This window comes from Molothrus aeneus, chromosome 3 (assembly GCF_037042795.1).
Source record: "Molothrus aeneus isolate 106 chromosome 3, BPBGC_Maene_1.0, whole genome shotgun sequence".
NCBI classification, from domain to species: Eukaryota; Metazoa; Chordata; class Aves; order Passeriformes; family Icteridae; genus Molothrus; species Molothrus aeneus.
Genome location: NC_089648.1, coordinates 55,367,382 through 55,388,097, shown reverse-complemented (window position 1 = coordinate 55,388,097; position 20,716 = coordinate 55,367,382). Strand labels below are relative to the sequence as shown.

General features: G+C 39.8%; 1 protein-coding gene across 1 annotated transcript in view; it reads left to right on the top strand.

The window, feature by feature from the left end:
• Positions 1-350: 350 nt before the first annotated feature.
• The window catches only part of PLEKHG1 (pleckstrin homology and RhoGEF domain containing G1), a 125,864-nt gene continuing 105,498 nt past the window's right edge, over positions 351-20,716 (top strand). The window contains exons 1-2 of the mRNA XM_066546969.1: positions 351-526; positions 12,321-12,389. The gene's annotated coding sequence lies outside the window, so the exon portion shown is untranslated. The remainder of the gene's footprint in view (positions 527-12,320; positions 12,390-20,716) is intronic.

Here is a 20,716-nt window from a genome sequence, read left to right as displayed (position 1 = left end):
ATTTTTTATTTTTTTTTTCATCCCCCATTCCCTTTTCCTTCCTTCTTCTTCCCGGGGCTGTAATCCGACTGCTCTCTTTGGCTCCATTCCAGAGACAAATCCGAGTGGTTAATCTCTGTTCCCCCCTTTCCCAGCCTCGGGGGCTGGGGGGCGGCGGAGCAGGGAGGGGAAGGAGAAGGAGAGCAGAGCAAGCACCAGCCCAAAGCCGGGCCAGGCCTCCCCGGGGAGGGGCTGAGGCAGCGGCTGGGCTGCGGGAGCTGCATGGAGGAGGGGAGTTTCACAGACTCCTCTGCCCAGCCGGCAGGAGGAGGAGGAGGAGGAAGTTTGGCGATTAAGCGGCTGCCCGGAGCTGCAGCGCACGGAGTGAGCCGGGGCGCGGCCGCGGGCGCTGCGGGGCGGACACCCGGCAGCCGCTGCATGTGCTGCGGAGCGGGGTAAGCTCCCGCACTCCACCGCACCCCTGCGCCTGGATTTCCAGCGGGAGGAGGAGCGCTGGGCGAGGGCAGAAGACGGCGAAAGGCTGCCGGTGAGCGCTGCCGGGGGCTTTGTTCGGTGGGGCGCGCCGGGGAGGGGGCGGCGGCTCCCGGGTCGGGGCGGGACGGGAGGTACCGGTGTCCCGCAGCCCCCGAGACCGCGCCGGGGGCTCGGCAGCGCAGCGCGTTCCGTGAGCGCAGCCTTTGTGCGCTGCCCGCCGCAGGCACCGTGCGCCCGGCTCCCACCGCGGCCGCCGCGCCGCTTTGTGCTCCGCCGGGGCAGCCTGGCCGAGCTGCACCCGCTCAGCCCGAGCCTGGGGGCTTCATCGACTTTCTGCGGCGAGGGAGAAGGTACTTCTTTTAAAATATGATAAAATTCCATAGGGCCTCAGGTTTTGTGGGGATGCTTTAACAAACCCCCAAAACCCATCCTCTATTTTAAAAAATGTTTTAAAGTAAATGGGATTGTGATAAGTATGGCCTGAAGAGGTTTAAAAATATGATTGATCTATTGTTAAGTAGCAGGAGCTTTGATTCTGTGGCGAGGCAGTGGGGCAGAGCTGCCCTATAGGATCCTGTGTGCATTTCCCCATATCCTGTGCTCATCTTTTCCTTGCTTTGCGGGTCGTGTGTCCCAGTCGCTCCTGCTGGAAGAGAAGCCCTTCAGATCTCATGCTTCAGTTAGGACTGACAGACCTGAGGCACTCGTTTCCTTCTTTCTTCACAAGCCACACTGCTCCAAGTATGAGGGAAAAGGACCTGAAACAAACTTAGGCGAACGTTCAGCTGGTTTCCAATACGGTCTCTCTCTAGTTGGCTTTTTTCCTCCTTTGATTATTAATTGGCAGGCACAGAAAGAGCTGTGGCCTTGCTTTTTTCTTTAATGTTCGCTGGTACTTCAGCAGTTTAATAACACTGCCTAGAGAACCTGATGACTTTAAGGTGTTTTGAAAGCTGTGTAATAAGAGCCTACTAATAGTCATCTTTTGCTACTGTTTCATTCTTGGAGGGAGCAGTCTTTGCTGCTGGAGAACTGCGGTTCGAATTTCCACAAGCGTTTGTTGCCCGTGCCTCTAGCTAAATTTATAAAGGAATCCTGTTAGCTTGTGTGAAGCTAAATCTGGATGTAGCAACTTCTGGCTGTACAATTCACTGTGGTTGGCAAGGCACAATATATAGCTTCCTTGAGATTTATTTTTAGGGTTTTTTCCCCCTGGTGTGTGTAGGGCACGTAGTTGTCATAATTTTGGGAACTCTTCACCAATGTGTGTGTGGGTGCTTTGGGATGAAAACATAAGAGTTATGCTAAGGTTAGGAAATGTATTAATAGAGTGCTTGTCTCGAAAATATGAGAAGGCAGTTTGAGATTGGCCTCTTAATGAATATTGGTATTGTTCTCGGGTCCATGCAGATGCTTAGCTATTAAACTTGGACTCTACTTCTGCTCTGTGTTCTCAGTTGGCAAACTAGAAATAGTGCAAAACACTCTGATAAAAGGTTCAGTTTTAAATGTGTTCATTTACGGGAATGCTGGCTGTTTCTCACAGATCTGGAGAGCCCTAAGCAAACAATGTGGACCTGTGGCCACACAACTTAGTGCATCTCTGCAAAGGCATGCTATGATTCTAACACTAGGTGTTAAGGTGTCATTTTTCTTGCTGTTTTACTTTTGATTTTCCAAAAAAAAAAGAAAAAAAAGAGAAAGGAAAAAGAATAGGTTTGTAGCCTAATCAGTTTGTAATTGATAGTCTTACTTGATAACATCTTGCAAAGACAGCATTGACTTGATTTTTAAGTGGAAATCTTCAAGTAGTGAACCTACTTTGTTGGCAGCTCTCAACATTTCAGGACATCTGCTAATGTGTTCTTCTTCCTTGGGCAGGATGTGAGACTACGAATTAACTGTCTAGAGGCATACTTTGAGACTAAAAGTGTTTGATTGTGAGGCCATGGAAAAAGGTAGAAAGGGTTTGGAACTAACTAACTGAGCACTTGGTACCTTCCTGTGTGGAAGTGGGGTGTTTTTGTCTAGGTTTTTTTATGGGGTCGTGTTTTGGGTTTCTTTGTAGTTTTGTTTTGTTATTTTATTTTAAACCTTTGTTGTTCCCTAGAAGGGAAGTGAAAATACCTGCTTACTTACCTAATAAGTGGCACGTAGTGAGCTTGGGTACTTTTTGCTAAGGTTATTTGTGTAGGTTGGTTTGTTTGAACCTTTCACTGACAGAGTCTTTCATGTGGCACCGGTGATAGTATTTCTGTGAAGTCATTTGGAGCAGTGCGCATGTTTGAAAGCTTCCTTGTGTGCATTTATTTGGATTGGGCTGTTGTATACCTGTTGTCCTCTGCCTTTCATATGCTTGTGATTTCTTGGCTCCTGTTCAGGAAAGGCTTTTTAAAGCCCTGCTAACCAGATAGGGCTGTAGCAACTGACAAAAGCATTTACTTGAAGTAGTGCTTTATTGTCTTTGAATGCAAACTCAGCAATGCAAAGCTGGTCTGTTTCTCTAACCATAGAACACTAACAGAACTGTAATTTGACATTGGCTTCTGCCATTTTATCTTGCTTTGTGGTAGCATCACCCATACAATTTTTAGAGACTGGTGGGTACTTTTGAGATCAACCCAAAAATAATCAAGAATCAAGAAAACAGTTACAGAATCTGCTGTTACTAATTTTGAAGAGTAGTTCCACAGATTAGCCAGAGATACTGCTATTGAAAAAAAGTTTATGTACAGAGGTGTCATCTCTAAAATTGTCACTAAAAAAGACCAATCCTAAACCAAAGCAATTATTAGGGAAGGATACTACAGAATGGATGGAGCTTTTTTATTTTATCTCTTCATTTTTTTAAGAATTCCAAAATAGCAATATTTTAACAGATACTTAGCACAGTTGTTAAAGCAGAGAGACTCATTCAACTGTTGGCTTTTATTTATTTATTTATTTATTTCTTAATTTTCTTCATGCTTGGTTGCAGCAGTTGCAGTTGCTGGGCACCACTAAGTTTCTACTGGCCAAGCCAGAGCTGCAGCTCTTGGTCTTGGGAGCATGGGGTTGTGAAGAAGAGGGACCACATTTCTGGGTGGCAGCACGGCCCTGTCATGCACCCCAACTCCATAGGGTCAGATGTGCTGGGTCAGGAAATAATGGGAACATCCAAGCTGATGAAGGGAGGCATTTGCAGGCTCCATTTAGAAGTGTTTCTCAGATTAGACATGTATAGAGCTGTGGCAGTTATAAGGACAAAGGAATTAATCTGATGCATCTGATGCTCTTTTGCATTCAGTTGTGTTGAGAAGGAAGGTTGCTGTGTTAAAGAAATGTTTTATTGACATGTTAAATTAATTATGGCTTTAAGTTACTTTGCCATAAATTTCTTAATTGCCTAATATAGTGAACAGATATATAATATATATCTAGAATATATAATAATAATATATCTAGATGATAATATATCTAGAATATATAATAGAAGATAGAATAATAAAATATGAAAAAATGTAAGTTAATAATGTAATGTCTACTGAAGACATTTGGAGAGATGGTGATCCTCTTATAATAAACTGGATTTTTTTCTGGTGGGGACAATGAGGATGTCTTACCACTACTTACTCTAAATGACATTCTGTTTCTGTAGAGTTAAGAGGGGGAGGTGGGGGAAAAGAATTTTTGCAGCCCTCAGCAAAGTCTGGAGTGACTGAAAGGCTTGCAGAACTGTTGCTGAATGGTTAATTCTGAGAACCTGCATTACTGTCTCTGCACATGCAAAGTTGTAGCTAGTAGGACTGTCAATGAGGAAAAAAAAGTGGAAGAAAGTGTTATTCTTGTAAACTTAGAATGCAAAGGATGTGGAGCCTAGATTGCCCCTCCACTTTAGAAAAGCCTCACACACCACAGTGAGTGGTGAAACCACAAAACTGGCCTGGGAACAGGAGTAAAGGGAATGAAGAGTAAAGTCAATCTTAGTGCAGTGGCAACACTTGCAACTCTAAGTACAGGAGTCTTTTATATGTGTGGATAAGAATACAAAAGATGAATGTGAACAGATTTAATAATAACTAAAAGTACCAGTATGGCCTGTTGGTATTAATTAATTTTTTTTAAAAAGTGTGTGACAAACTATCTCTTAGTGCTTAAAGTCTCCCAAATCCATTAATTTTTTTTTTTTTAGTTATGGTGGTTGTATCAAATAGGTTAGTCTAGGCTGATTCACCAAAAGTTGAGTTTATATGAACTTGGCCTGAAATAGGTTTAACTTGAAGTTGATTACAAATACAGGAAGAGAAAGGGGCCTAGTCAGGGAGGACTGGGGAAGGAAATGGAGGGGAAAACTACTTATACTTATCAAGGAGGCCTGAAAGAAGCAGTTGTCTAAGTCATGTTACAACTCTTAAACCCACTATCATCTCTTGACTGGGGTGCCTGCTGAAGTACCTGCATGTGGGAGTGGTCACTATCTGTGTTTTCACTAATCACAATGCAGAGCATTGCTGTGAAAATACAAAGCAAGGTGACACCTTGAAAATTTATCTGTAAGAGTGACTTCATGCATTTGACTTGATTCTTTTCTTCTTTCCTCAACATGAGCTCCACTAGTTCTGCTTCCTAATGTTCTCTGGGACCATGATGATTATGCTAGTGGAGGCTGCATGTGTTTTTTATAAGGGTAATGAACAGGTATAAATTGAGCTGGCAGCAGTTTCCCATGTAAACTTTAAACTGAAGCAGTGCTAATTAACTTTGAATCCTTTAAGCCTTGCTTGCCTGCTCCGAGTTTCAGACTGCAAGTGGTGCCAAGCCTCTTCCTGTAAGCATACATTCTGTAGAAACTTGCTTGTGAGCCCTGCCCAGATGTTTTAAAACCTAACTTAATGAATGCTAACATTTAAATATTTGAACCTTCGTATCCATTCAGTGTTTCAGGATCACGCTCCAAGCATTAGTATCACTCAGCTGCTGTTTTCTGCTGATAAGATGTGTGCTTCCTTTCCCTGGAAGTACAGAGCAGAGATAAAAAGTGTGTCATGGCTAGAGTGATTGAATCACCTGCTCATTTGCTTGCTCACAGCCATTGGAGATAAAACCTTGGGGAGAGGATGGCTGTTTGGGTTGTCGTAAGGAGCGGTATCGGGAACAGCGTAACAGCCAGTTTCTTTTCATGGTCATGGCTGACATCTTCCAGCACTGTCATCTGCCTCCAAGGTCGACTTATGCCTTTTAATTAGCCCACGTAAGGAGTCTCTAGCTCCTAGATTTAGTGCATAGGCTCTAGTGCTTGTACTTTCTCCTGTCCTTCCCTTTGTGTTATGCAAAGTTATCTGTAAACATAGACAAGTCTCCTCCCTAACCTCCTGCAAACTCTGGTTTGTTAAAGTATTTAGAAAATGTTTACCCTCATGTAGGTCCCCTAAGATTAGATACACAGTCTGCTGCAGCTTCATTGTGTACTGGAATCAGTGTGTTGTTTGGGGGTTTTCTTTCTGTCTTTGTTTCTTTTTCTGTATTTGCATTGTCTACCCCAGTGAGTCCAGATCCATAGCTGATGTCCCAACATGTTTCAGAAAGGCAGAGACAGCAGCTTCCTTTCTGCTGCTGCCACTGATCTGTGGTGCTTCAGTATAAAGTAACATAGTGCTTTGTGTCCTTGATGTCTGATATGGGGGAAAAATGATAGTTCCTTCTTTGTAAATAATTTCGGAAATAGGTGAGATGAAGAACTATTTATTTGCATGTCAGTAATCTTTATCACTTCAGTATGCACTGAGCTTTCCACTTACTGGTTTAAACTGAAACCAAGTTAATAGCAGAAACTTGGGTTTGGCTTACAAGCAGTATTGGTGCTGCCAAGATGAGCTTGCTTCATACTCAAGTGCTTATGAAGCTTTCTCACTGTTTAGTTTCCAGTTCCTTCTCACTATCCTGATAACAGGCCTCGTGAAGTTGCTCAGGGAGCTGTCACACCGCAGTGTGTGAGTGATGTCATCATAGTTCATTTGCTTGTGTCACATCACATTCAGTTGCTTGTGGAAGCACTAATTTCTCTGAAGAATCAGCAGTCAGCCTATTTGAGTGGTAGACAAAGATGTATTTAACAATAAATCATTACTGAATTTGGAGAGATAGTTTGCCTTCCCTCATACTCTACCAGCATGTGGTTTGTAACATCTTTCTGTCAGTCTCTTCTGGTAATTGTCAGTCTCTCTCATGTTGGATGAATCTGAAGTCATAAATCTCTGATTTGCTTTATCTTAGTCATTCTGTGCTCCTCCTGCCTTGAAAAGGGTTTCTGTCTGTGTCCTGCTGGCAGACAGGACCACTTAGCCCACTCCTCACTGGATATAGCCTCTGACAATCCTTGCCTTATCAGGTTGGTTGCACTGTGAGCTTTATGGTATGATGAGATTGCCTCCATCATCTCTTCCTCCTGAGCTTGAACTCATTTAATCTTCTGAGTTTTTGCCAGATTTTTGGGGCAAAGCTGCTGACTTTCTTAAACTCTACCTGCAGTACCAAGCATCAGGCACAGTGTAGATGTTTTGGCAGGCCACTCTAGAATACTGTGATCTGTTATTAAGTGGAAGTAAGTGATTTCTGAGGGCATTAATGACCATTTAATCTCTAAGGTTTCTTTCTGATATGTAGGGCAACATCTTGGCATGCTTGTGCTCCTCTGTTTCTTTAGATGACACAGTTCCTAAATTGGTATTGGAGATATCTGTGCTAGGAGAGTCAGTGCTAGGCATATTTCTGAGGTGAAAAGGACAAGTTTTCTGCAGACCTTCCCTTCAGGAATTGTTTTCCATTTTCTTAGAGCCTGCCAGCAGGGAAGTGCAGACCAGAGCACCAAGAAAACCCCACTTTTCTCTTGTGAAGGACAGAGTGGTTTGCTAAGCCACAAGCCATGCTGGGCAGATTTTAGAGCTGATCTCTTGGTGCTGACTCATCCTGGTGATCTCAGTTACTGCAGTTTGCACTTTGCCACTTCACCTGCAGCAGCTCTCTCCTTGGCAGTGTGGCCTGTTCCCAGCACAGGTGTGCTTCCTCACTCATGGCTGTGCATGCTGACAGGGTCACTTGTGTTCTTCATCTTAGACCTAGGCTGTCCTGCTGCTGCCATGCACACTGCAGATCCAAAAGGATCCATGTTGAAGAGGTTCTTTCTGCAACCTTGCAGCAGAGGATCCTGCTGATAAACAACCTTTGCTCTCAAACACAGATTTGGCTCTTGCACTCCTCAGGCCCCTTTAAAGCAGTTTGTTCATCCAAAGCACAGAATAAGTACTGACCCAGACTCCCACAGGGTCAAAGTAAGGAGAATAGGTGATTTTTTTTTTTGTTTGTTTTTCTGCTGTGTTTTGGTGAAGCATTGATGTGACTGGGACCTGTGATGTGCACAGGTAGGGTATGGAGGAGAAAGGTTTTCTTCCAGACACTACTGCATGCTGTTTGGATAGGATAGGGGCTGTGGTTGCTTTTCAAGGAAGAATTCTGAAAAAACAAAACCTGATGATCTCATTTGCTCTCTTCAGAAGAAAAGCTGGTCATCAGCCTTTGTTACTGAAGATCTGTTGCTTGTGAGTCTCTTTCATCTCAAGGGAACAGTGCTGACACACATACCTGACAGATGCACCTGCCCACCCTGGCTGTGTGCATCATGGAGCTCGTGGACCTTCCACAGGGGTCTGGATGCTAGGGCCATCTGGATGCTTCTTCATTGCTGCTGTCTTGTACCAATAAGGAGTCTGCCACTAAATGTTATGGGGTTTTTTCCCTTTTGCTCTTTAAATCAATGTCAGTGTTGCACAAAGAGTTCTTTCAATATTTAATAGAGGATCAGTGATGCCCATCCTCTAAGGATTTCAGGAAAATGTACTGGGTTGGTTCCTTTTATTTATTAATTATAAATATTGAGTCATATCAGGGGGTGATTAGTTCTGGTATCTGGGTCACAGTTACTTGTCTAGTGCTGACTTCTTTCCAGTGGACAGTTTGAGGTCATAGCAGGGATGGTCTGGAGAAGTTCTGGCAAAGAATCACTCAGCTGTTGACCTTGTCATGCAACTCACCTTTGTGCTGTTCACTGTTGTGAATGGGTAGAGTGAAGGAAACTCCAAGAGCGCTGCATGAACTTAGTCCATGAAATTAGCTTAATGTGTCTGGGAAAGCTCTCAGCTGATTGCATGTGGAATAAATCCGTTTGCTTGGGATGTGGCGCATTTTCCGTCTGTTAATCGGTTCTGTCGTGCAGTGAGAAGGTGCTACAGCGTGTGGCCTTCCTGTAACAGCAAACTGCATTCCTCAGCCAGAAAAGCTGGGCTTTAGGAACTGGCACATAGCTCAGTAAAAGTCATGTCAAATAAATTTTTACTTTAGTTCTCCTCTCTGGTGATTAAACTTGCACAATGATTTGCTGTCTAGCACATGTGAACATCTACAAAGAATTTTATTCTGAGCTTTTTTATAGGGTCAGTATGTGGAATTGTTCAGCAAGAGTGTTTGTTTTAAAATGCTACAGTATGTGTTGACACAATTTTATTAAGTCCAATGCACAATAAAGTCCAAGTTGTAGGGATGGAGTTGTATGGATGTGAGGTGTGGCTGGGGACTAGGTGAGAGCAGGAATGTCAATGAGTGGAATGAATGTCTTGATGTCCTACTTGAAATGGAAGCAAATTCTCACCTGTAAGTTTGTGGAACACAATTACATGTAGTTGAGTGGCTCTGGCTTACTGTAGTCTTTTAGCCTGGCTGAAGCAGGATAAGGAAATTCTTTAAAAGCAGAGATTTCAAAGCTCAGACCTCTTGATTTGAGGGAGCCCGTTAACTGGACTAAAGTGATAATGCTAGCTTTCACCACACTGAGAGTCAGTAGGACACAAGGGTTATGTGTCATTTCACTTCTTAGTGAAACTGAGGTAAAGATAATCTCAGTGACTCCTAAGGGATAAAGTAAAGCACCCATCCTCTTACTGAAAATTATTTTGCTTGCCTCCCAGGTATACTAGAGTATACCTGAAAGGAGCACCTTAATTTTACAGCATTTTGAAAGATAGTTTTCAATCTTACAGGCTTTTAATTTAACATTACAGTGTGAACCCCAAGTTCCAAAGTGTTTTTCACAGGAGAGCCAGACATTATGGTTCAAGTCAGTTTAAATATCTGAATGCAGGTTTCTTTGGTGCTTTCACTTCTTAAGCTGCTATTTGCTTGATGCTTTAACCCTATGTATTTTCTAAAAGTGATTAAGAAGTAAAGCTTTTTGTTAATAACTGTTAATAATATATTTCTAGACTAACTAAGACTATTTTAAATCATGCAAACTTTTAAAAAATGAAATGGAAATTACAGGACAAATGATGCTATATTTGTTAATCACTTTCTTGAAGGAAACATGCAACATCTTTTCTTCATGGTAGTTTTTCTAGTACAAAAGTGTTCAATTTTCTTATACTGATGGTTAAGAAATAAACCACTGAATTGATATAAAAATTTCACAGCATAAAAAATTCTTTTTCCTTACAGATTAACCTGTTTTATAGTGTGAGGATAGTGAAATCATTAGAAAACCTTCTTGGAAAAGTTAAAGAAGGCTGATAGAACATTCTCTAGCATCCAAGATCTTGTACTTTAGTCAAATTGGATGTCACTGTCTCAGATCATCAGTTGAGAGGTTTTGAAAGGCCATTGTATCTGCTGGGGGTTAGAGAATATCTCAGCTTTTGGCAAATAATTTTACCCTAGAATTAAGAAACTGTTGTTGATGAAACTACAGTCAAACAAGAGAGCCCCAGTAAAAAGTTTAGGCTTCTTTGGGGTTATCGGGTTATCTAGATTCCTGATTTTCATTTACTTATATGTAATGTATATTTTATATATTTTATATATATATATATATACACACACACACACACACACACACACACACAAATTTGTGTATATTTAAATGGTTGTATTGTAGTCTGTTTTTTTTTCTAGGGTTCTTAAAGAAACTGGGTTCTCAAGCAGTTGAAATTGAGTCCTTTGACTCTGGAGGATTTGAGGCTAGGGAAACTTACATGACAAGTGGAAAGTAGGATGGTAATTATAGGGCACTTTGCATTTCTGTTTTGCTTAATTTACAATCTGAAGTACAGTCAGGTGGTTGGGTATTTGAATGTTACAGCTGTTACAGTCTGATCACAGGAATTTGGTGAGACTACTCATGTAGTCTTCTTCAGATTCCTCGAAATGTTAGTGGAGACTGCTCTTTGTCTTCAGTTGTTAAAAGGAAAAACTAAGTGAAGGAAATAAAATTATTGCTGTAGCTGTCACTCAGTGATATCAAAAGAAAAAATATACTGTTTTAGTCTGTGAAATTGTCTGCTAATTTATTGCTATAAAGATAGCATGGAGAAGGCAAATATATTGATATTTTGTTAAAAGAAAATTTCAGATGGATTTGTTTTCTGTATTTAAAAATGTGTTCATCTGTAGATGAACATTATGCCCCATTAGCAAGATTGAATTGATGGCATTACTGTTGAAGTTAAAAATAGACCAGTATTTTTGAAATGTGTTTTTGAAATAAAAAATTTTGCCTGTTTATGATTTGGGTCAGCTAGACCAAATTAACTTGGACACTTAGCAGGGTCTCTCATTTATTCTGGCATAAGAACAAGCGTTGGGCAGAGCTTCCCAGTCTCAAAAAACTGATGGTGGTGAGAGGCCTCCATAGTGTTCCCAGCCAGCTGAATGCCTGAGGTATTTTGCCATACAGGAAATCAATTGCAGCTGAATGTGCACTGTTTCCATTTCAAGTATATAAACAGGCCTTATGATGGTATAAAAAAAGAAGAAAGATATTAAATAGTTTCTTGAAAGTTAAGAACAGGAACATTTGATGTTCAGTTTCTGTGGATTCTTCACTGTCACCTTTGGCTCAGTCCATGGCACGAAAATAGCACAGAAGGAGAGGTGAATTAATGTTGGATACTGTAGAAAAGGGAAACGTAAAGCAATGTCTTAGAGAAATGAAAATAATAAAAAAGGTATCCTTGTTCAGTTCCAGTTGATATTCTGCTGAGGCTGGGAGGGGTTACAAGTTTAGCAGAGGGAATGAGCTCTTTCCCTTGTTAAATCAAAAATCCTCCATTTTTAGGCTTCAAAGCAGGCTAATAAATTTTGTTAAGAAAAAGCTGCACCGCAATTCTACCTAAATAGCTGGGTTTGGTAGGAGAAACACTATTTTTGTTCAGATATTTATCATGCTTTGTTGACCTTGTGAAAATACCTAGATTTGATGGAGGTACCAGACAGATCACAGTGACCCATGTCTCTGATGTGCTTTATAGGCCACTGATGTTGCTTACCAGGGAAGTAAGGGCTCATTTGGATAGAGGTTTCCAGGCATTAAAGATAATTAAGTTGAAAATCAGCTCTAACAATTTCCAGAAGGAGTGTGGCCTGAAGCCCTTGGGGTTTAGAGCTTGGGAACCCACCAGTACTTCCTTGCTTCAGCACAGGCATATAGCATGACCACAGGCAAGCTGTCCTGATCCAGATTTTTAAAGATATGTAGGTAGGCAGAGGTGGTAAAGGCTCTTAATGGGATTTTCAGAATCACATTAGTGTCTAATTCCTATTCAAAATCTGACTCCTTAGCTTGTCTGAACTGGATTCAGCCCGTGCTATGTTTTATTCAGCTGCTCTTTAGGACAGAATGGGAAGAGCGAGCGTGACTTAGGGGGAATATGTACGGCGAGCGTGACTTAGGGGGAATAAACCAAGGTGGGCCTAGACCCCTGCTGAGCTGTGCAGCTGAGCTCCCTTTTATCCCAATTCCATAATTTCCACTCTCCTTTCTGCAGAATGCCAGAGACTCAACAGAGGAGAGGAAAAGTGACTCCATTTTGCCCAACCTAACAGCAACATATTTGGTGAGTACTCTACCGGGTAAATTTTTTTACTATTATTTTAATTTTTTTTCTTTGACTTTGTTTTAAATGTGAGATGATTTTTGGTGTGCCTCTGACTGAGAGGATTACCATTGGTGTACAGTGAATGTGCCTCAGGTTAACCATGAGGCTGCTTAGTATCCAGACCCGCAGTAGGTCACTGTGCTGAACAGGCCTGGCGTATGGGTTAGCCAAGAGAGAGGGTGTTCCTCATGTGCACGCTACTGGGGTTTTATGCTAATTAAATTCAATTTTGGGGGCACCTTAGCAGTTAGGGGAGGTTAACTGTTCAGTTTTAGCCTTTGTTTCTGAAACTGCGGTTTTGCTAAAGATCTGTAGCTGAAATTTTGTTCTGTTGCTTGATTCCTCTCCCTTTGGAAGCGAAAGTGCCACTTTCATGGTGTAGCAATGGTGTCCCTGTGGGGAGGGGGAGATCCAGGACAACTTTGTTCTCCTGAGATTTCCTATGTTAGTCTGTGTCATTTTAGCTTATTTTTTAGTGATTTAATTTTGTTTATATAATCTCACTGCCTGGCAGTCTTGGAGCATCTAAGAAACTTGGGAATGTAGGAAAAGCAGGTTTACATGCCATGGAAATGTAACTTGATTGCAATAACTGATTTCACTAATTTGATTATCTGAAACAAATCGACATTCCAGAAAACTTCTCAATAGGGCTGGAAGGAGAATCTACAGAAAATATTAAATAAGAGAACTTTAGGCAAGATTCCTCCTCTCCAACAAGAAAGATTCCTAGTGCCAACCTAAAGGAGTCTTTTCTTCTCTCTGATAAAAGCAGACATTCAGTGGCTGACAACTCAAACACTGCTATTTGGAAAAACTTGATGCCTTATAGGTAATCTACTTCTTTGCAGTGCTACTGTTGAAACCAGTGTAGCATAGATAAGTTTATTAAAAAAAAAAATAAAAAAGGTTCATTATGTTAATTGACTCTCTGGCTTCTGTGACCTGCAGAGGGAATACTAATATGCTATATTAGACCACTAATTAGTAATATTTATTCCTTTACCTTACTGATAGTGGGGCTTGTAATATAATTTTGTAATATGTATTTATGATGCAATTATGTTCAAATGTTTATGAAATTTTAGAAGAATGGCAACTTTATTTTGACTCCAATGCTTTGAGATTGCATAACTGTAATAGAGAGACACTTGCAGGACTCTGGAACACTAGATTAAAGCTTACATCTGACAAACATTAGTAAGATCTTACTTTCCTTTGGATCCAAGGGAGAACAGTCTCTGTAAGTAGAAAAACGTTTTGTGGAGACTGCAAGAGGAAAGACCAGAAATTCCTCTTCAGCCTTTTCCAAAAATAGCAAGATTTGAATAAGGTTACATGTTTTAACATGCATTAGAGAAAAATAATTGACATGACCTAAATTCAGTACACTAGTTCTCTGTCTTGTTTGGTGATAGTTAATTACTCGCATATTTTTTTATCCACAAGCACGGAGGGGCTGTACATTCCCATCTTCCACACAGGAAATAATTTTATTTATTTAGCTTGAAGTTTGTGCATATCCAAATGCATGCAAAGTATTTGCTTAGTGACCTTAGAGTGAATTATTTGCACAAACTTTCCCCCTTTCCTGATCTCCATTTCATTTCAAGTGTGCTGCTTGGCCTTGGTTTTGAGTTGCAGTGGTTTTATTGTGTTTTCATGATGAACAGAAAAGCTAACCAGACCAGCAGACTCAAATAACCTCTTTTCTGAAAGAAGAGATATCATGGATTGTGCCTGTGGCCTAAGATGCAGAGGATTTCCTAAGATTCTTTGGGATCCCTGGCAGACAAGCATTCACTGTGAAGTGCTTCAAAAAATTGTTGTGTCAACAAAGCTGGAGTGTGTGGGAATGTATCAGCTAAGGGGATAAGGCATTCAAGGACTAGATGAAGTGGATATTGTAAGGCATTAATTTTGTGGGAAAAAGGAAGAAACAGAAAATATGAGGACTGGTATTCCGTAAAAAGTAGGAGCTTAATTGTTTAGGCAGGTACAGCTTTGAGGGATGGATATTGAATCTTACCAAATAACGGCCAGTAATTTTTCCAAATTTGCTTTGTATGTCAAGCTTAAATCTGGAACATCTAAGAATATTTTCAGTCTGCAAAACTTTTGGGGGTGGTGGGGGGAAATGTTTTATGAAATTTGTTTCTATTTCATTATTATCCATTTGACTTACATAACAGTATTGTTTGTTTTTAATTGTTTCAATAAGTTGGTGGTTAGAATATCTTTAGAAGGATTAAAATGGGCTTCAGCATCTATTAAATCATAACATGTTGTTGCAGAGAAGGAAACATTAGATCAATATACTTTATTCTGACAATTCCATGTGACTTTTAATATGCAGTGTGTTTATCCTAAAAGTCAATACATTAAAAAATTCCTTGAGCGTTTGTGCATCACTGAATGCTTTGTTTAGGTCATGCCTTTAGTGGTGTGAGTGCTTGCAAATCTGTGTGGAGGTGGAGAGGAATGATCCTATGCCCACGTATGAGCTTTTCTGTAAGTTGGGTCTATTTTTGGTATGCAGTGAAGCAGAGGTACAGAGTGAAAATAAGGGTTCAGTTGCGATGTGAAGGCCTGTAAAAGCTTTCCTATTGTGGGAAGTGCCTACCAAGCTGTTAGAGCAGTTGCATTAGTGTCCATGGGAATATTTGGAGTTTAATTTAGCATGCTAGATTAGGGCCTAATACCTTAATTAAGGCTCACATTTTTAATAAGTTTCCTGCAAACCCTTTGTGGCTGACTACAGTTGTGGAACAGACATAATATAAAGCCCATCTCTAGGGTTTTCTGTTGTTGGCAGTTTATGAAAGCTGTCATTCTATTTCAGAGTGATGAAGCTGACCAGCAAACGTAATCTTTAATGGAAGGATTCACAGATCTTGCTAGACTTCTTAAAAAATACTAATCCAAATAATTTATGCCAGTGATGTATTGACATTCTATGTACCTAGTACATTTAGACTAATGTTTTTATAAAAACTGTGATAACTGTTTCAGAAAAGCCTTTGTTAATTGATAAAATGGCATTTCCAGATTGAGGCTGCTTAATTCTCTTGTCAGTTCCCATGCTTGGGATTTTCTGCTGTGAAAAGGACTAAATGAATTGTCTGAAAAAATTCAGAAATAATATAATTAGGATTTTGTGTAACTTGTAGGCAAAGTGAGTTAGTTTTTAAACATTTGTATATTAAAGTGTTGAACAAAATTTTTATTTTTTTTTTTTAAATCCAAAGAAACCAGCTTACTCACGCCTCTCTGCTTTCCCCTGCCACACTTGCTCGGAGCGGTGAGTCCTTTCCCGCTTCCATCCCCTATTGTTGTGGTCAAGTGACCAAGGAGAAGTCTACACTTCCTTTTGTGTCCTGTAGATAGAGCTTCTTAATTGATGACTGCTGCTTTCTGGCAAAAAGGAAATGAATGGGCAGTAGTGATTATAGCACATCTGTTGTTTTCTGGTGAGCATCCTGTACAGCAGTGAAACTGTCTTGAAGACTACTTTTTTTTCCCTTTTTTTTTTCTTTTTTTTTTCTGTTGGCTGTTTTTTTGCTGCTTGGTTGTTTTTTTTATCCTGTTCAAGACTAGTTAATAGAGAGGGTGCAGGGAGAGTGTTGTTCCTTTATCACAGGTATAGCCAGAGCAGAAAAACACATTGCATACTGGAAGAAAATAACTGACTTTTCAAACAAGTGTTTTTTACACATGCATACGCACACACACAATCTTACAAAATCTTTATTGATGTGCTGTGTATTGGTTGCATGTGAGTCCTGTCTTCATAGTTGACTGCCTTGTAGATTTAATACTCCAAAATCAAGCTGGAAATGGCTTCCTTTGGGGAAGGGGAGAAATAAGACAGCATTCATACCAAGGACCCAAAAGCTGAAACATTCACACATCTTTCACTACATTTTCTAAGATGCCATTTCTAAGTCTGTGATACCATTGTCCAGCTCTTGCCTGTGCATCTACTGCTTGATCTGTTGCAGCATAGCTCTCAGAACTGCTGAGAAACAAACAGGGGAGCTCTGTAGTGTGCTCCTGCTCTCCCAGAGAGGAGGTTGGGCATTTATGAAGCTCCTTACTTGTCTTTACAGATGACAGGGAAAGAGGTTCTGGGGACAGATGAATGGTGAGCTATTGGTAAGTGTCTGGCCTGAGAGAAGAATGAGACTTGATGCTGGGGAAGACAAATGTCTAGAGAAATGATTGAGGAAGGCCAGTAAATCAGCTGGGTGAAGTAGGTTATGGTAGCAGAGTGTACCACAGCTTGTCCCTTCCATCATACCAGCCATAATTTTTCCACAACTTCTTTTTAACTCTTGTATTATAAAGATGTGAAAGTGGTATGCACTCTATGCAAACCCTGAGTGTGTTTCTTGACCATTTTGTTCTCTCTTGCCATGCAAAGTGCTTGAAAAACCATTCATTGAAAGAGCTCTGTGAGTCTCAATTCTTACCACTTATTTAGTTGTTCTTTGTTCCTTCCTTTTCTTTCATCCTGTTTAATTGCACTATTTCTTGTAAGGTGCCAGTACTCGGCTTTTGCACAGACTAAACACATTGGTACTTGAACTAACGGAGTTTGTGTTGGGCTTGGATGCAGCTGCTTAGCTAAAGTCAGTGAACTGGGTAGTGCTGCCCTCTTCCTTGGGGGTTTCTGATGGGTATTGGATAAAATAGGGGGTTTTTTCAGCCCTTTCTTGTCACTTGCAATCCCGAGAACTGCTTTGTCCCTGTCCTCTTAGGAGAGGATCCTTCAACAAAGGGTATGTTGAGATATACAACTTTCTATCCATACAATGCTGGAAGCTTACAGCCATTCAAAGGTTTTTCAAATAACAGATGCACCTGGCCACTAGAAATGGGAAAAGTGAGAGAGCATTCTATAGGTGCACATGAACATGACTGAACACAAAATTTGTTATAACAGAAGTGAATCATGCTGCAGTTAATGTCCCAGGTTAACCTTTAGTCATTCCTTGATCAGAACAGAATTCAGAAGATGAAAAAGCAGGTGACATAAACCCAAATTTAAATTAAAATTTAAATTGGGTGGGGTTTCCTTCTACCTGTGGTAAAACTGGGGGTTTTTTTCCCCCAAAGACTTATCTAAGAGTAATTTAAGCAACTAAGTAATCCTTTTACTTTCTGAGTGAGATACACAAGACCCTGTTCATGCCTCTGAAGCCTTTTAACCATTTAGCCTACCCCCATAGGATTTCAGAATTATTTTGCATCTCTTGGCAAGCATTATGGTGTAGCTAAATATTAGTCATGGCAAAAGCCAAGTAATACAGGAAAAAACCTACAGAATAATTTAAAATGTATTTATTCTAGTTTTTGTAAATCCCGTTTTACGGATCTCTTAATATATTGAGCTTTATAAAGAGTGCATTATTAAGAAATATAATATATTGTTAATGTGAGCTTTTTACAATTCTGAGCACTACATTGATAGATTATTCTGCACCACTTGAATTACTTGTGAGAAACACTTGAATATTTGTGTGACTTAATGTATTCAAATTACTATATACAAGTTTGCCAGGATGGTTTTATTATCGAATCTTGTCTTTGAGAACAGATGTGACTTCTTTTATCATGAATTTAAGATGCAAAACATGATGTAGAGCGTGACTATAGATTGTTTTACAAAATTTTCAAAGACAGCTCTTTGAGTACATATGCATTGATGACTATACACACAAGCCAAAATCCTATTAAAAATTAAAAATACTTCTTCCATTGAGGCAGATATTCATTAAAGCTTGATACATAGCTCTTCAGTAAAAGAAACTTTAACAAGACCTTCAACCTCTAAAAGAAAGATTAGCTACTGCTTTTATCAGTACGGGCATCGCTTTGAAGAAACTGAACATCTGGTTTCCTTCTGGGAGAATTATGTTCTGTCCACTTGACCCTTTGTAAAAGTAAATATTTTTATTAGTTATGTTATGTAGGAATTTGAAAAAAATTTAATAAATGAAAAAGCCCCAACCTTTGCATTTTTAGCTTCAGTTACAGAAGTGCAATACATCAAATGATCTCATGTTCTTGATTAATGACTTTCTATTGTATTAAAAATTATACCAGTATGGAATTTGATAAGAGACATAACTTTTTCTTTGTTTTCCTTTTAATAAGAAAATATTTCTTTTTCTCCCTTGTTCCCTCCCAGAATTATGTTTGTCAAACCACAGACATTTCAGCCCTCACTCCTTTCGTTCAGCTATGGCTGTAAACTGCACTTCCAGGGTAAATCCACGTGGATGATATTTGCTTTCCACATAATTTAAATGTGTAAAGTTACTTAGTAAAGATAGCTATATGTTTTGGCTGTGATCAAACAGAGGTTAAGGTTTATTGGAGATGTAGATTCTAATCCTGTTTTCAAGGTAGAATAGAACGGACTGTAATATTGTAGTTGTTATATTTATTTCTTCTATGTAGAAATACACTTCTTAGGAAAAATGCCCCCTATGCATCACAGGTTTAAACACAAATGTTACTTGTTTTGTGCTGGTATGAGAGTGAGTGGATATCTTTAAAATACACAATGCAGCCTTTTAACTAAGGAAAGGCATTGGACTTAATGAAATGTTACACTCAAGAAATTATTTTACAAGTCAAGCCAATTAGGAATTTTTCAGCCAAAAATATTTTGTTGGAAAACAACAATTTATTGAAAACAGAACATTTCACGCAAGCAGTTTTTGACAAAACTATCAGGAAGAGAAGTTTTTCAGATACAGGATTGTAAGAAAACCTGTTTCAGTTCCATAGAAAAATAACAATGTAACTCAAGCAAATACTATCTCTCTGGAAAGCTCTGTCTCTATTTTTAATTATACTTTCTTTTTGAATTAGAGTCCTTCACTGATCTCTAACTCCTTTTCACAAGGAACATGGCTATTTTCAAAATTCTACTTTTTATTTTTTCATTAAGTGGGAAAGATGGCTTCCTAGTTGATTCTAGTCTATTGATGTTCATATTTGGAAATTGTTCCTATGGAAAAGAGTCTTCCATTGTTTTAATGCAAACTTGCTGACAAATGGCAGACGTGGCATGACTCAAGTCATGACAAATTATTTCCTCTGTTCTTTTTCATTCCCCATTTGACATGTATCAAAATCTGCTGGTCAGTCACTTGTCAGTAAAGTTAAGACTTACTCCAAATTCTTATAAATTTTATTTGTCCCTTTTGTTGTTGTTATGATTGGTCTAAACTGTGTTGCTTATGTAATAGGCACTGTAAGTGCCTGTCTCTTTATTGGATATGCCAAGGTTGATGGTTTATTAATCTTCAGGGTGAAATAAAGCCTTTCAAAAGACTGTGTATCAGAGTAGACAGCTTTTGATCAAGTGGGTTGCAGGATAATTGAGCAATGCTTGTGCCAAATCTGTCTAGGATCTAAACCAAAAATACAGAGTTTTTGTGTTTATTTTGGGAATAGGTTCGTAGTTGTACGTTTGCCTTGTACAGCAATATTTATGAGAAATGACATTGAAGTGCAGTTAAACAGCACATTATTATAAAATGTTACTGTGTCTCTGAAGCACATCTGGTAATGCAAGATGTAAAGCTATTAATTTGGTCAGGACAATGAGTTCTTTATGAATTGGGGCTAGCCCATTGAAATGAGTTTGCTCCTGAATTAATGATGATGGAGGGTGGGGAATTTGGAGTAATGACCATCTGCTGGGTTGTTGATGTCCAGCAGGCTTTAAGAGACAGAGTGACGCCTGTGGTAACATGCTTGGGCAAATCTTAATTTCTGTATTGTTACTAAGCATAGAACAAGGAAACAAAAGATGGGTGAAACTGTAAAATTTAGGTAATTTTTGCGTGAGTGAGAGGACTGTCTTCCAAGGGTTGAAGCTTACTATTATTCTCCATTCTTGAGAACAGCTTGATTTGATTCCCCCACCAGCCAGGAGAGATGAGAGGCAAAAAACCCAAATGCTTCTTACTCTGGGGACTGGAGGAGCCCCACACACGTGCTGTTGTGCTTCATCTCCTGTGGTGCAACAGTGCATATGTGATAAACTGAGTCCCTAGCTCTTCATCCCTGTTGCTATTCATTCCATGTACCTAAATGGCTTCCCAAGATGTAGTTTATCTGCCTGAAACTCTAATTCTCATGAAGCTCTTTAACATCCTTTCAGCACCAAGAGTGGTGTACATTTCTTGAGATTGTCAAATCATATTTTGTCTTACCCACACCTTTATGAGACCTAAAGATACTTGAGTAAATTCTGTAGTGTAAAT